This window comes from Tenrec ecaudatus, chromosome 4 (assembly GCF_050624435.1).
Source record: "Tenrec ecaudatus isolate mTenEca1 chromosome 4, mTenEca1.hap1, whole genome shotgun sequence".
NCBI classification, from domain to species: domain Eukaryota; kingdom Metazoa; phylum Chordata; class Mammalia; order Afrosoricida; family Tenrecidae; genus Tenrec; species Tenrec ecaudatus.
In genome coordinates, this window is record NC_134533.1 from 120,311,644 (window position 1) to 120,324,232 (window position 12,589).

The following is a 12,589-nucleotide window of genomic DNA, read 5'->3' on the forward strand; positions in this document are numbered from 1 at the left end:
AGAACTACTCGCTAGAGTTTCCCAGCCTGTAAATCTTTAAGGCAGCAGGCAGCCTCATCTTTCTCCCTCAGAGCAGCTGGTGGGTTTGAACTGCTGACCCTGCTGTTAGCAACACAACATATATAACCCACTACACCACCAGAGCTCCCTTGGCATAAGTTGGTTGCTCAATAAATGCTCGCTGAATTGAATTACGCCCAAACAATGGAAACTGCTTGGGGTTCATTCTCCTCTGGAGTAAGAGGCAGACCTTGCCTGTATCCTTGTACACCCATTCCTTATGTCCCTCATCCCCAGTCTGTCCCATAATGTGGGGGGACACCTGGGTGACTGTAGCCCGCTGCTGCCCTCCCCCCTCCGCCCCCCCCCCCCCCCGCCTGGCTCTGTGTGCTGTGAGCCAGGAGTGTGGATATGCCTGCAAACGGCTGCCATCATCGTGCATCTGGTGCAGCCTGATCTGCCAGTGGAGCATCCCAGACATCGCTGGGGGCCCTGCATGGCTGTTGCCAATCAGCGCACATGGGACTGTCCATCCCCAAAGAACACCTGCAGAGACGGGGTGGAATCCAGAGCCACCTCTCCAAACAATTTAAGGAAGTTACCTGAGAATATAAATAGGTTGCACAAAGACCATAGAAAGAGCCCATATTAATAAGGCATTCAATGCAGACCTAATTGCCAGTTTTGTCAGGGCTTTAGTCATACATCACCCCGCCTCCTCCCCCAGAGGTTTCATCCCTTTGTTAACTGCGGGAGTGCGAGAGATTAAAGGGTGGACTGAAAGGTGGACTTTGTTGTGAAAGTTGAACGATTAATTCACATTGAATCAAGTCTTTCTAACAAGTTTGGAAGGCACGGCGGCCTACGCTTTTCCCAGAGCTGTGCCGACCTGAATGTGGATCAGCAAGATGAGACATGGTCCCGTCAGTGAAGCGTCTACACTTCAGAGAGAGTCCCCATGGCACAAGGGGACAGTGCAACACCAGGGCCAACTGCCCTCAGTGGCTCTCATGTGCAGACCCCTGCTACCTGCCATCCTTCATACGTAGATCCCGTTGCTTCTTGGTACGCTCTCCCCAGCGCCAGCTCCACTCTTGACCCCCCCCCCGACCCCCCCATTTGCTTTTCAGCATGCACAGGGAGCCTTCATTTAGCTGAGATGTCAAACCCATCACACATCACCCCTCCACTCGCCAAAGCCCAAACCTGGCATGTGAAGCGCTTGTCTTGCTTGCTCCACCTCCAGGGGCAACCGCTGGCTCGGCAGAATGGCAGCTGCATCTCCCCAGAGCTGCCTGCTCACGCTTCTTTTCCCCTCCGGAGAACACCTGTCTGTCTCTCGCCCCCGGCGGTCACTAGTGGCGCTGCTGATTTGACGGCAGCTCACAACATTGGTCGCCAGCACAGTCTGCACTCCTTGCATCTGCCTTTCTCATCTAGGATCCTGGCTCCTGGCTCACAGTCTTTCTGTTCGTCTGTTCAAAAGGGCGTGGAGGCAGTGTCTGACCTCCTTGGACTCACGAGGAGAACAGAGAATCAGCCACCTCAGGCCTAATCCTGGGCGGCTGAGGTCAGACAAACCTCCACCCTCAACCAACTCCAACACCAGCTCTCTCTCCCGCAGCACCCTCTCTGTCTCTGCTCCTTTCAATGCTTCATTGTGAGGGCCACCAGAATCCAGAGACAATACTCGCAATGATGGAGCTTACGAGGGGGAGTTAACAGGTTTGTCCTTCCTGTCATAATAAATCACATGAGTCCCAAGATTTCCTGATTCAGGATCAGAAGCGATCAAGACAAGCCCTTTAGCCACATGGCCCTTGGATTTTGTTCTCCTTGAGCAATGCTAAAAAGCTCTTAGTGCTCGATAAATGCCCCAATGGTGCCCCACTCTGCTATAAGCTTCAACCTGTAGGTGTTTGGCTCTAGCTCCAAGAGTCAAAAAACTTAACACCCCCAATTAAATGTTTTGAGGCATGTCACTAGCAAGCGAACCTCCTACCTGAAGGTGCTCAGCTTTAATTCCACTCTTGTCCCATAATCTCACCACTCAGTCTCAGCCGTTGGCTCTTCATGTGTCCTGGTGCTCCTCCTTTGCCACTAGTCTGCTGTCATAGCTTTCAGTCTCAGAATTGACGAGGTTCAGTGCAGATGGATCTTGGGATCCAAAGGACATGCTCCACTCCTGGCTGTTCATTCTTGATGGTGGCAAACTCCTCGGGAGATCTCTTTAAAGTGTTGAAAAATAAGAATGTCACTTTGAGGACAGAGTTAGGCCTGACCCAAGCCATGGTATTTTCCGCACTCTCCGGGGCGTGTGCGAGTAGGAGAAAGAGTAAGGAAGACTGCAGGAGAACGAATGCATTTGAGTGATAGTGTTGAAGAAAACTAGAGGAAGTGCTTCAGGCAACCAGAAGAACACACAGATCTGGGTGGGAAGAAGTACAGGGAGAACGCTGCTTGACAGTGAGCATGGTGAGATGTCCTCTCATGTGCTTCCGACATGCTATCAGGAGAGACCATTCCGGAGAAAAAGCCATCATGCTTGATAACGCCCAAGGTCACCGACAGTTAACTGGATCGACCAAGTAGCTGCAAGGATGGAACCCAGTATCAGGACAATCACGAGGCTGGTGCGGGATCGTGCCGTGGTTCCTTCTCTTGGACATAAGAGGGCTCTGAATCACAACCGACTTGAGGGCACCCCACAACACAATGGCAAAACGGACCAGTCCCCATGTTGGAGTTCCACATACAACCACACTGAACTCTGTTAATCACTCATTAACACGTGCTGAATCACATTAACTGTCAGCATCTTCCCCACCTTCTCTGCCCCAGACCCCTCAGGAAAGTGTCTGGATGGGAGCTACCGAGACAACGGCCCGCAGAGCCAGCCTAAGAAATCCACTGCCCGATGCCGTCTTATCCTGACCCTCTGACCCTGGTCACCCTCAGTGCCCAGAGAGCCATCCCTCTAGTGTCACTGACTTCGGGGCTCTAGTGGTCTTCCTCTCCAGGGACCTTCTCTCCCACTCTGCTTCTTCCTCCCAGCCACACTCTGGACCCTGGCAACCCTGGGTTACTTTCTGCCCACAAAACCTTAACATGGCTTTTCCGCGCTACCCAGAGCAGGATCCACACAGCATTGTACTGGTTCCCATCGTAATACAAGGGAAACTTTAACGATGTCCGGAGTCCTTGATGTGCTGCAGATGCAGGAGGATGTCCTCAAATTCCTGGCTGCAGGAGCCCATTTAGGTGCACCGACCTTGACTTCCAAACGGAACAGTCCATCTACAAAAGGAAAAGTGACGGCCTCGCCATCATTAACCCGAAGAGGACCTGGGAGAAGCTTCTGCTGGCTGCTCGCGCCATGGTTGCCATGGAAAACCCTGCTGACGTCGGCGTCCTATCTTCCAGGAATACCGGCCAGTGCGTTGTGCTGAAGTTTGCTGCCGCCACCGGAGCTTCTCCAATCGCCGCGCTTCACTCCAGGAGCCTTCACTAACCCGATCCAGGCAGCCTTCCCGGAGCCACGGCTTCTAGTGGTGACTGACCCCATCGCTGACCACCAGCCGCTCCCATTAACCTGCCCACCATTGCTCTGTGCCACACAGATTCTCTTCTGTGCTACGTGGACATTGCCATCCCGTGGAACAACAAGGGCGCTCACTCGGTGGGCCTGATACGGTGGATGCTGGCCCGGGAAGTTCTGCGCATGCGGGCCACCATCTCCCGGGAGCACCCGTGGGAGGTCATGCCTGATCTCTACTTCTACAGAGACCCAAAGGAGATGGAAAAGGAAGAGCCGGCCGCACCTGAAAAGGCTGTGACCAAGGACGAGGTTGAGGGCGGATGGACTGCGCCTGCTCCCGAGTTCCCTGCCGCTCAGCCCGAGGTGACCGACTGGTCTGAGGGCCTGCAGGTGCCCTCGGCGCCGATCCAGCAGTGCCCCACGGACTGGAGCGCTCAGTGAAGACTGGCCCGCAGCCCCACCGCTCAGGCCACCGAGTGGGTAGGAACACCACTGAGTGGTCCTAAACCGTTCTTCCATGGAAATTAGGTTGATGGGAAATAAAGACAAATTTCTACAAAAAAATAAATAAAATGTAAAATCTCGCAGCCTGAAAGCAATAGCCTCTCCCTCAAGTACTTCATCACCTCGTCTCCATTGTTCCTCCTCTTCAATGGATTCATGTTTGCAAATATCCCAGCTCGTCTACACCTCTCGTCTTCTCTGTGTCCAACCAATTGGACTGCTATTTCTGGGTTTGCACCGCTCCCTGTCCTGTCAAAAATGAAGGCCTGGCACTCACACCATTCTTGCTAATGCCTCCAGCTCCTTTGTCCCTTATCGTGCCATCACCCTGACATGCCCCTACTCTCTGTCTGTTCTAAGATACACCTGCCTTGCCTTCACCTGACACTGCTTTCAGAAGTACATCCACATCTCTTCATCTCAGCTGAGACACCACAGAAATATGTGTACACTTCAGAGGACCTAGCCTGAGCTGTCACCTGAAGTTACCTACCCCATCATTGTCCATCTTGATCTTGGATGATGGCAATTTACCTTGTCTCAGAGACAGCAAACTGTCACACTCAGTCTCTCTCGACTCTTCTGCTCAGTGTTTCTCTGCAATGGTCGCTAGGTATTAGACTTGGGCTCCCCACGATGGTTGCCACTAGTTAGTGAGTGCGTGAAGCAGAGCTAGTCTGAATTGAGATGTGTGTTCAGTATAAAATACATACTGGATTCTTAGGCGTTAGTGTGATAAAAGAAATAGACACGATCTCAATCATTTTATATTAACTAGGTGCTATAGTAAATCAGTGTCGGTGTGAGGGCAGTGAGTTTGGTTTTGAGTTTTTATAATAATATTTGGAAATATTGGGTTAAATAAAATATATTGAAATTATTCCTACCTGTTCTGTTTCATTTTTAAAATTTTGGCTGCTGGATAATCTAAAATTGCCTTTGTGGCCTGCATGGTATTTCTACAGGGCAGCGCTGAGATAGAATACAGACTGAGCTACGGTAACAAAGACAAGAACACGCAGCAAATCGAGCTAGGGTGTACTTCTCTCACACCAAGTGTCTGCGTAGGTAAGGTCCAAGGGTGGGGAGCAGTGTTGCCATCCTCAGCATGCAGCTTCCATGCGTTTCTGTTTTCACCATTCCCAGCCAGCCCAAAAGGGAAGGCAGGTTCAGGGTGAGGAGATCACCCAAATGTTCCAGAACAGTCCCTTCACTCTCACCAGCCAACCTTCAGTGTATGCCTTCCCCAAGCTTCAGGATAAGCTGGTAACTACAGCCACATGGCCAGTTAAACCTAATGTATTGTCTTATTCAACCATATCTGTCAGTTTGTCGTACTGTAGCTGGTATGTTGCTATGACGCTGAAAGTCAAAGTCACATCGCTGCTATTTCAAATGCCAGCAGGGCCTTCCCATCGGCATGTTTCAGTGGAGCGTCTACACTAGAAAATCTAGAACTGAAGTCCTGAAAATCGGCTTCTGATGATTGACTAATGGACGCATTCTGGGTCATAACAGAACATCGTCCAGCTCGCTGGCTTTGGACATGTCGTCATGGAAAGGATCAACCCAACTACTAGAGGGGGCGTTGTGTTTTGGTGAAAGAGAGGGCAGGGGTGAACTGATTGGCACTCTGGCTGACATGATGGCTCAGGTATGCTGTCCATCCTGAGGCTGACCTAGGAAGGGGCAACATGGACTCTGTTGTACATCAGGTCACCAAGGTCAGAGTTGACTCAGTGGTGTCCGTAGACCTATCCGTCCACTGGGGGCAGTTGGCAGTGTCCTTCGCACTTTCCCTGCCATCTGGGAGGAAGAGTCTTCCTCCTCTCACTTACCTCCGCATTCATTCCATGCCTGTCTTTTCACAGGACTTGCTTTCGAAAATGCCCACCTTCTTTTCACACGGCCCGTCTCCCTTTCCCTATTGATGCTTTCTCCTGCGCAACTCTCACCTTGATTTAAGTAACCTTCCAGGGGCAACAAGTTCACTCCATCTACTAGTTCCCCAATCATGCTCCTTCTGTTCAAAGACAAATGACTTCATTCTCCCCATTCCCTGCTCAGGCACGTCTCAACCTGCTGCCATCTAAACGCTGCCCCCACCTTTCCACAGACGTGGCGCTTGCTAGTGCCACTGGGGACCTGATGATCAAATCTCATGGGAAGAGCTCAGACCTTCTGCCATTTGGTTTCTGCCCTCCCCCACCTGCTTTCAACCTTGGCCTACTCGACTTTCTCTCCTGGATTCCTGGGGCCTAACCATGGCCCTTCGTATCATGGTCCTTCCCTCCCTTCCCCATGTTTGTCGGGACATCCCCTCTCTGGTTTCCAGCGTATTAGCCTTGGTCCTTCTCCCTCTTTAATTTCTACTCGGTGTGAGCTCCAGATCTGTGTATGCAGCCTGGCTAGTTTTCTGGAAAGCTTGTCAGTTACTTTGCTGAACATTGATGCCTCAAACTGGACATATCCTGGACAAGCTCATTAGCTGTGCCTTTCTTTAAAACAAAAAATAAACCCAAACCAATAAACAAAATAAAAAATAACAACCCTCCTCTTTCTCCCATGGAGCAGCTAGTGGGTTTGAACTATCGAATGCTCCGTCATTAGCATCTACCCAACAGCATGGCCAGTGCTCTGTGTAACATGCTTTATTTCAAGGGAATTGCCCCTGCAGTTGTGGAGGCTGTAAGTCCCAAAGCCATGAATTGAGTGTTAGACTGGAGGCTTCTCCCAGCTTACCCGGTTGGAGGACTGACCAACCCCAACACAGTAGATGGAACAGAAGGGCCCAGGAACAGGAGCTCAGAGGACGGTGAGTTGGATGCAGGCCACACCTCCAAGGAAAGGCTCCTTTTAACTGATTGGCTACTCACATACAGGGATTGCAAGTATCTACCAAACCCCTGAGAATCGTGGCCTCGCCAATTAACATGTAACGCTAGCCATCACATTCCATTGCGGAATTGTGCCTCCGTCCTTACCATACGCTCACCACCCCCTAAGATTCCTAAGTTCGCAAATGACTGTTGCCATTTTAATCCTATGTCGATAGTTCTTTAAAAAGCATAATGCTCCAGGCAGATGTTTTTACTCGTTAATCTAGACCTGGGGTCTGCAAATTTTGGAGACAGAAGAGCCAACGCTGTCTCTCACAACTATCTGAAAAGTATTTCATAACCATACATATATATTTTTTTCAAACTAATGAAATAACAACTATTTGCATAATATCATTTAAGATTTTTCAATCTTACTTCAGAGCTACATGGATGTACTCAAAGAGTCGTCCATGTATGGCTCGCGAGCCAGTGAGCAGACAGACCCCTGATCCAGACTCTGGTTTGTTTTCAAAAGACTTATTTTGGGGATATTTTTGGTGTGACATTTAAAGATTATTTTTAAGACAATAGTCCCAGGGTTTTATACAGCCTGCATGCCTCCAGAACATTTGAAATTTGGTTCTGCATTTTCCCCCTATAGAATCTTTGACAAAATGTTGACTGATGGCAGCCGGGCCCCATCTAGTTCTTCTGTCGCATGGCAAGGGAGGCAGTTGTTCCTGGAGACATTCCATCTTCTTATCCTTAATTCTCCTTGTCCCTCTGTCGCTCTGGACAACTACAGACCAGGTGTCGCTCCTTGAACACCAGGCACGATGCCACAAATCTGGGTGCAACAAAAGCCCTACCTAATGATTTGGTCAATTACCTGGGATGTCCCATGAAACCAGAACCCTGAAGTGGAGCTTCAAATAAGCTCACTCTGGTGTGACCCTGCTGAGAATATGCCTGCCCACCCTCCCTACTTCAGTGTCCCTGGACTGTCTCAACCTTACCAAGGTGCAGTGTCAATCATCTTTGCCCTTTCGTTCTTGTTACAGTCCTCATTCTAGCTCCTGGCAGCGTCAGCTGGCCAGTCATCACGCGTACCCACGACTCCCCTGGGGCTCTGCAAGGATCACCTAGGGTCACATGAAACTCCGTCCGAATCCAGAGCTCTGGGATGCAGAGCAGAGGCCTGAGGGTGCTGTGGTGGAGCTGGCAGTTCAGAGCGCCAGCGGCTCCTTCAGAGAAGGATGAGGCTGTCTACTCCCGTGAAGATTTCGTCTCCATGACCCAAAGGAGCAGTTCGAAGCTGTCCTGTGGGGTCACTGTGAATGAGAGGATGACAAGGATGAGGGTACTCTCCCTGGATGAAAATCCGCACTATCTGACCCTGTGGAGAAGGGGGTGGGGTGGGCGGATGGAGAGTTCAGATGTTTCACTGAGAGTGGCTTCAGTTTAATCAGTGTATGCCCAGGCAAGGAGGTGGGATCCGGGGAGTGGCAAGAGCCCACGATGTGGAGAGGGAGCTGACGGAGCAACGATGATGCTCAGTGAGGCTGATGAGCGTCGTGAGAGAAGCTGGTCTCCTCCAGAGGAGGGATGGTGGGGAGCAGCAGGGCAAGGAAGGACACCCTGGGGCAGATGGGAGAGAGGATGCTGGTGCCAGAGGAGCGGGAATGAGGGGGCTGGGGACCAAAAGAGCATGCCTCGGAGTGCCCGTTGGGCACTAGTTGGGTTCCCTGGGGTCCAGACCATCTCTTCTTATTAGCAGTCTCAGCCGAACAGCCACAGGGTGTCCCCACACCCTGCCTGGAAAGACGCCCCAGTAAAATCCCTTTAAAAAGTGCTTGGAAATTTCAGCATTAAGATGCTGTTAGAACCCCAGGATTAAGAATACTGGCTTTCCACCTGGGGGGCTCACTTGTGGGCTGAGAATTTGTGAAGGGAAGGCAAGCCCGACTCCAGTTTACACAAGTGGGCGGAGAACGGTCAGCCCCTCATGCCCCGCAGATTTCTCCTACCCATGGCATAATGCACTGGGCCAACTTGTACCAGGCTTCTACCGATGGGTCTTGTGCCGCACCAGGACATGACAAGTGCCACTTCCTACAGCTGATTAAAAAGGCCTCAGATTGTTCCTTCATGAAGGACCTGGCATGCGTCTGGTTTTGTGCAACCACCAAGATGGGCCCCAGGCTCAAGGATCTGACTGTCTGGCGTGGGAGAAAGGATAAAAGACCGATGGGTATCACAGTGAAATCAAGAGGGATTAGTGTCTCATGACAGGTGCAGGGTCGTTTCTATGGGAGTTCAAAGGTAAGAGGGGTTATTTGGGGTGTGCACAGTCCAGGGAGACCCCAGTTCCTGACAGGGCCCCATGCCGACAGCTGTGCTGGAGGTGAGTCCTGACGCGAGCGGAATACCTCTTTTTCTCTTCTCTTCCAGTTTCCTTGTATTATCAGTGTTCTTTATCACTTCAGCTTATGCTTGTCTTTGAGAATTGGCAGGAGAATGGTAACACCATACATGGAGCACTGTAGCTGCTGCAGGTGACTAGTCAGGCCTCCACGCTACTAAAATGTGCATTTCCACCTCAGATACACTCTGTCACCTGCTATGTACATCGGAAACCTGTGATGTTTGCCTGTTTGACTTGTCCCTTCTCCCTGCGACAGGGTTCCCACCCTGGAACTCCTCTCAGAGGCTTGCAAGCCCAGATCACTTTTCCGTTCCACAACACAGACCTGTTTTGTTTCCTGTCTCTGATTGAGACTCCACGCGGTAACATCGTCTACCACACCCTTCCCTGTGCTTCCTGTTTGCCTTCTTTCTTAACCCTTCTGAACTGCTCCTTGCGGAAATGCTGCCCTTTGACCATTCAGTAATTATTGGTTGATTAGTCTAAGTGGTGGGTGGGTGCCTCCCTAATATTTTTGGACCCCATATAGACCTGCTGAAAAAAATGAGCTGTGGGGGTGAGCTTCTTTCCAGGTCTGAAGGATGACGAATAAGGGCCTTAGCCTCAGGGGTTCCACCTGTTTCGATCCAACCAGTAAGCTTTTTATTTGTATGCTTTTGAGTTTGTTCCACAACCTCCCCGCCCTCCCCACCAACCACTATACCCAGGACCTACTAATGTGACTCCTTTCAGAGAAGTTGGTAGTGGTAGCTGGGCACCATCTAGTTCTTCTGGTCTCAGGGGCATGGTAATTGATGCCCATGAGGTTTGTTAGTGCGCTGGACTATGGCTTTGATTTTCTTCACTCTTCTTTCTTCTAGACAGAGAGAGATCGATAGTTTCACCTTAGATGGCTGTCCACAAGTTTGGACGACCCTAGTTGCTACTCACCAAGTAGGACGTAGAATATTGTATCTGTGGGCTGTATTATGCCGGTTGACATTCCCGTCTCCTAACACCGTGAGAACATAACACCTCCGGGCTGCCTCCTGTATTCTCCAAGACATTCATGGATATTTCTGCAGCAAAGACAACAACATGTACAAAGATCCAACGTGTGTGTGTGTGTGTGTGTGTTTGTACACGCACCCTCTGGGATACTCCCACTCCCATTCAGCCTGTGTTTCTCTCCATGCATCTCCTCCTAGATCAGCATTATTGCATGACTGTGCACATAGCCGTGTTGACTGCAGTTGCCTTTGACTTTCACTGCTTTCTGTGACTCCCCCTGCCTCCATCGCCTTTGTTGACTTCTCTCTTACTGTGTATTGCCTTCCCTTCACCCAAGTTAATACATGTCTACTCTCTAGCCAGCCGGTTACTCAGTTTCCCGTTCCACTCCCACCCCTGATAACCGTCAAATAGTCTGAAACCCCTTCCTGGTCTTTTTGTAACAGTGGTCGCATACAACACTTGCCCTTTTGGGTTGAGCAGAATGTGCTGCAGTTTCACCCATCATTATTCTTTGACACCGTGTAGTATTCCATTACACGTGTCTGTTTATTCATTCTTCCCGTGATGGGCATTTCGATGGAGAAACATACATATTAAAAACGTATTATGTATACACAAGAGTCATCTTTAGTACACATAAGACATAGAGATATACACAAAAACCACACGGTGATATTGTTAAATATATAGATTGCGATTCAGTGTATCTGGAGTGGAAATACAAATTCTCAGCAGGGAAGCAGACAGGGCTATCTGATTCAAGACCTGTTACTGACAGTGCACACTCACTAGCGCAGCTCCTGGTGCCCGTGCAACCTAGTTGCAAGAACACATAGTTAGAGAGGAAGCTATGAAGTGTCTGCCCAAGGCTTTCTGGATGGAATGAGCCCACAGGAGTGACAAAGAGCCCAGGGAAGGGAAGAGGACACTCAGGCTTATGGATCAGAGATAACTTCTAGGAAGATGTGTGGGAAGAGAAGCAGCAGGGAGGGGCAGGGACAGTGTCAGCAGCATCTGGGGGTGGGACGAGATGGCTGTCCAGGTGCATTCAGGTAACTCCCCTTAAGGTGTTATTACTCTGTGGGTTGGAGGCGGTACTGAGTCTGATCTGGCTTGTTATGGAGGCTCAGATTGTGAGGGTCTTGAATGCCATGGAAGAGTCCATTGGGACCAGAGGCTTTGGGAGCAGCTCCATGATCTAATGCCCCACTGGGTAGTCAGGGGCACACTTGTCAGGGATGAGCCTAAAGACAGGCAGAGCCAGCCCCAGGGGACATGTGAACACAAGCAGGGACAAGAAGGTGCAGACTGCCTGGGGGCACAAAGTCAAGAGGCCATCTTCCCTTTTGCATGATCTGAAGAGCTCACAGAGAACTAGGCAGAGGCTCATGGGGAGGAAGATCCAATGTAAATTCAAAGGGGTCATGAATTTGTGGTGGGAGAAGCCTGGTGGTGCAGTGGTTAGGGGTTTGGCTGCTAACTGAAAGGCAGGGATTTGAACCCACCAGCTACTGCATAGAAGAAGGATGGAGTAGTCTGCACCCGTAAAGATTTACAGCCTCAGAAGCCCAGTGGGGCCATTTTCCTTTGTCACCCAGGTTATTACGCATTAGAATCTACTTGCTAGCAGTGGGTTGTTTGCATGACTCCTTGGAATGAAGGAAGCACGTTGAGTCCGTCTGGGTTGTCATTGCGTTCTGAGCACCCATGGCTGGAAAGAGTATGGAAGGACTTTCTCTGGCTGGGGCATCTCTGGTCCCTGGTCTCTGATCTCCCTCTCAGCATGGCCTTGCTGCAGCCCACATGTCTCAGGCTCACCGTGGCTGCTGGTGGACTTTTCTGCAGAGTAGCTCCTGGGCTGGACAGTGCGCCAGATCATAATGTTCCTCATTAAGCAGCGACTTAGAATTCCGAGCATCTCAGCCCAGCTGGAGAGCCAGACCCGAGGGAGCCAACGGTGGCTGGGAACATTGCTGTCTATTAAGTCCTGTACACACTACTCTTCTTCCTCCATCTGGACTCCCCTCCTGGGACTGCTGAGGGGCCAGTGTGCTCTTTGGTAGCCACCCACCTGTTAGGAACATGTTCCTCTTGGGTCCCAAGGCAGGCAGCCTGAGTTTTCACCCCATCTTTGCTCATCAGAGCCCACATTCCTGCTATCATCCAGTTATTAGGAAGGCAATTAGTTTGATGCCAGCCAAACACCCAGCTGGGTTTCAATGGAGAGGGTGCTCAGAGTGGCATGGGAGCAGGCTGCTAGATGGGTCTTGGTGAGTTGGCACCTGCCACATATCACCCCTCTGACTG

General features: G+C 50.6%; 1 protein-coding gene and 1 pseudogene across 4 annotated transcripts in view; both read left to right on the plus strand.

Moving 5' to 3' along the window:
* Nucleotides 1-12,589, plus strand: part of GRIK4 (glutamate ionotropic receptor kainate type subunit 4) — a 435,808-nt gene that overhangs the window by 173,151 nt on the left and 250,068 nt on the right. The gene's annotated exons all lie outside the window — the stretch shown is intronic.
* On the plus strand, nt 3,189-4,044 carry LOC142447082 (small ribosomal subunit protein uS2 pseudogene; annotated as a pseudogene).